The sequence below is a fragment of the Vicia villosa genome, linkage group LG2 (genome assembly GCF_029867415.1).
Source record: "Vicia villosa cultivar HV-30 ecotype Madison, WI linkage group LG2, Vvil1.0, whole genome shotgun sequence".
Taxonomy (NCBI): domain Eukaryota; kingdom Viridiplantae; phylum Streptophyta; class Magnoliopsida; order Fabales; family Fabaceae; genus Vicia; species Vicia villosa.
In genome coordinates this window covers 163529980-163534435 of record NC_081181.1, presented here as the reverse complement: position 1 = coordinate 163534435, position 4456 = coordinate 163529980, and the positions used below count along the sequence as shown (strand labels likewise).

Sequence of the window (4456 nt, the reverse complement as noted above, 5' to 3'; positions counted from 1 at the left end):
GTGGTATACAATTAATAATATGAAAAAAAGACTGAAATGACATACCATAACACCCTTGTTATAAAAATCATTCTGTGTTTTCTTTGTTAGAAATGAGTATTCTTATATAGCAAACTATCTGCTGGAATTTTCTCAATGGACTTTAGATTTTAGAACAACCAGATTAGATTTAGATGCATATTTGATTTTCTTTTCAAAAACACCCATCAAGAAAATTGATTTGATTTGATCTTCATTGATTTTAAATATTTATTTAATTTGATTTGATCATACTAAATATTTTTAGTAGTTCTTATTAAATAACTTATTGCTAAAATATACAACAAGAAATACCCTTGGAATTACACAAAATCACATACTAAATTACTCATAAACTACGACTAAGAACCTGAGGCCAGATGATGCACACATGCTGGAGCATTTTGTCTCACATGATGCATCTTCACAATTTGCGTCTTGTACTATGCATATTGTTTTATCTAAAGCAGCCAATCAAAGGAACAACATTCTCCCCCTTTGGAATATTTTGGCTAAAACAAATCTTATAATTCTTAAAAGCACAACTACAAATAATTCATTTTATAACGAAACTTTCACCTCACTTAACAAAAAAACTGAGGTGTTATCCATAGATGTGTCACATTCTAATATACTTTTTTAAAATACCATATATTCCTTCGGTTGAGCTGGCAACCGAGGGGTAGAGTATTTAGTGAATTCGCATTTGAATCCCACCAACTATATTTAACACCTTTTAATTTTAAATTTTTTTTTTGACTTATACCTCGGTTGGGCTGGAAACCGAGGGGTAAAGTATTTAAAGGACACGACTTCGAATCCTAGCAACTACATTTTATCGTCTTTTATTTTTTTAATTTTTTTATGATCTATTATCTCGATTTTGTTGAAAATTGAGGGGTAAAGTATTTAGAGGACACATCATCGAATCCCAACATGAAACATTAGTGATCTGCGTGAAACTATCACATTTTATCGCCTTTTTCGTCTATTTATAATGTAACAATGGTCAAGACATTGCCAACTCATCAATCCACATGAAACATTAGTGATCTGCGTGAAACTATCACTATTGGTGAGGAACCTTTGTTCCGAAAGTCCTATTGATGATGAACTATTGCATGTGTCTTATGAATAATATTATGATGGGTATGTTATGAACTATACTATGATTTGCATACTTGTGTGTATGTTCTAAATGATTAAAATATTAAGATAATGAGTGAGGGAAACCTAGCAACATAACTAGGTGAATGAATTAATAAAGGCAACTAGGTTATAACGAAAGAAATAGATGGTCACCTAGTGATCAACGAGTACAATCACATCGCGATTAATGATTTAATCATGTATTAAAAAACAACCTCGTTCATGTGTCGATCCAGGATAATTATGCAGGTTATGCACTCTTACGGTTGTAGTTGTGTGATTCCTGAGTATCCATATTTTGTCATGTGTTATTCATATTCTCAACCACTATGTATTGGCAAGAAATGTTTTCTACTGGTAGATGTCATTAAAGTTATGGTATTATTTTGAGACAATAGGTATTTAGAGGAAGATACAGACTTCCGATAAAGGCCCATAGTAGTCTTTGTGCATTCCAAGTATCACATGTGTTCCATAGTATTCAAGCCGGAATTTCACATTAAAGAGTGATTAATTTTAGAGCTCGGTAGAGTTTCCACCACAAGAAATCCTTAGAATAGCCAGGGGAATTAGCCAGGGGTTAAACCCCACGCAAATAAATGATGTTGCTTGGGGTTTAGCCCCTCGCAAAACACAATTATAAAAAAAAAACAAAATTCGCATACCTAGGGGTGACCCCTCGCAAATAGAAGAAGAGGGAAATTTTGATTTTGAAAATCTGCATTGCGAGGGGATACCCCAAGCAAAAGGAAAGTGGCGCCAAAAAGAAAATTTGCTCGTCAGCTAGTGCAGCATTTAGCGAGGGGTTAACCCCAAGGAAAAAAAGGTACATAATTTAGCGAGGGGCTACCCCTCGGAATAAAGACAGTACTGTCTCATCCACTGGCGCAAGCAGACTGCGCGTGCAGTCTCTATTTCCAAGGCGCATTTTGCGAGGGGTCCCCCCACGCCACGTTTGACCGTTTCTTTTCCGAGGGGCCGCCCCTCGCTGATTTCTGACCGCATATGCACACATTCACTGCTTCTTCTGTTTCAGAACGTTGCAACCATTTCTCAAAACCATATTTATCTTCTTCTTCCTTTAACAAAAATCCCCATTCCCCTCAACTCTTCACAACCCCATTCATCTCAACTCTTCACAATCTCATTTATCTCAACCAACAACACTATAATTTTAAGGTAAAAAGTCTCATCTACTTCCTCTAAGTAATTTTATCCTTCAATTACCCCACGGAAACGAGAATGGTGTGTTGTAATCAAGTCCAACCCAATGGGTCACATTGAGATTGATGAGTTAATGGAAGATGTTGCATACCAACATGATGAGATTTCACCTGTTAATGAGGTAATTGAAACTGAGGAGATTGTAAGTTTGTGTGATACTGCAGTTGAGGGTCAACAAGTTGACGCAAGTATCTTGTTATCAACAAATCCTATGGAAGAAGAGCATGAAGAGCTAGGAGAGTCTGAAGACAACAATATCAGATGCGAAGAAGACAACGAAGATTATGATGATGAATAAATTGAATATGTAATATTATCTTGAGTATTTCACATATTATCTTGTGTAATATTAACTTTTAAATATTATCTTGTGTAATATTAAATTTCAAATATTATCTTGTGTAATATTAACTTTCAAATATCATCTTATGTAATATTAACTTGATAATATTATCTTGTGCAATTATCTTTCAAATATTATCTTGTGTAACAGGAAAAAATGCCACCCCAAAAAGATGAAAAAGGTAAGGGTCAACAAAAGCCTCGTCGCACTAGATTCATTGTAGAGGAGGTTCCTAACTCAGATATGTTCGTTCCTATGCCACGCTCTAATCCACCGCCTATGCATCCTACACCGCCTATGCATCCTACACCGCCCATGTCTGGATCTTTCACTGGATTACTATCCATGCCCCCTGGATCAGGTTTTTTTGTCCTCCTGGATACTCTTACCCCATATATTTTCCTATGGAGACAGGTGGATCTAGCATGCCATTACCCATGCATATGGGGACAGGTGGATCTGGTAGCATGCCATTACCCATGCATATGGAGACATGTGGATCTAGCATGCCATTACCCATTCCTTCAGAGGATGATACCAGTGCTCCTGGAGATACCAGTGCTCCTAGAGATACCAGCGCTCCTGGAGATACTAGTGCTGAGGAGCAAACGAAGAGGAAGCGTATTTTGAAAAAAATACGACTCAAAAATTAAGTATCATGAGGGCAGACTAATCATTTATCCCGATGCAGGATCGTAAGTTTTTGTGTTTTTATATTATATTTTAAATATGAGTTTTATTTAATCAATACTAACTCAAGATTTTGTTGTTTAGAATTGTTCCCTCACATCAGGCAGTATCGATCATAACAAATATTATAAAAGAGAAGTACACACAATTCTGACCGTCTTATGGAGCTGTACATGAAGATGATAGGGAAAAATGGTTTCAGGCATTTCAGGTATAATTTACTTATTCATTTTGACATTTCCTTTTTAATTTTTGTGATATTCATGATTCTACTTTATTTAATATTTTTAAATTCATTCAACAATGTAGGAGCATTGTTGTTGGGATGTTAGAGATGAGGCCGCGATTAAAGAAAACTTTCACACAAAATGTGCTGCTCGATTTTCTGATACCATGAGGAATGTTAGACTTAAATGGGAAGCAAAAGGGACACGTCCACGTTGGATAGGAGAAGATATATTCCCAAAGCTTATTGATCATTGGAATTCTGATAAGTTTAAGGAAATATCTGAGCAGGCAAAGAAAAATAGAGCGTCTGAAGTTGGTGGCTGCAACTACGCAGCGGGAAGTATTAGTGTGGCTGAAGTTGCGCGAAGGATGGTACATAAATTTATTAATTTTTTATTAAACTATTATTTAAATGTTGAATTATGTATAATTAATTTTTTTTACTTATTTAGCGTGAAGAATTAGGCAGAACTCCACTTCTTAATGAGCTCCACATGGAGACTCATCTCAAGAGAAATGGAGAGTTTATTGACGAGCGCGCAAAAATCACTCAAGTAAGTTATTTTTATATCAAAGATATTTTATTTATTTCTTTTATATGTACATAGTTTTATTTCTTTTATATGTAATAGTTTATTTGAATCATGATAACATTTAATTTTTTATAGGAGAATTTTGATAAAGAACTTGCCATAAAGTTGTCAGAGCATCCTGAAATACCCGAACCACCACCGGGGTATCCTGTTGACCCTTGTATTGGTTTTCAAACTTGGTATAAGGTTTCAAGTGGAAAGAAGAAAAATG

The 4456-nt window shown here is 35.3% G+C and overlaps 1 long non-coding RNA gene across 1 annotated transcript; it reads left to right on the top strand.

Annotated features, from left to right (window-relative positions):
* Window positions 1-3908: 3908 nt before the first annotated feature.
* Window positions 3909-4402, top strand: LOC131647311 (uncharacterized). The gene is made up of 3 exons (XR_009297784.1): window positions 3909-4024; window positions 4105-4206; window positions 4321-4402. It is a non-coding gene; the product is annotated as an uncharacterized LOC131647311 (long non-coding RNA).
* Window positions 4403-4456: the final 54 nt, after the last annotated feature.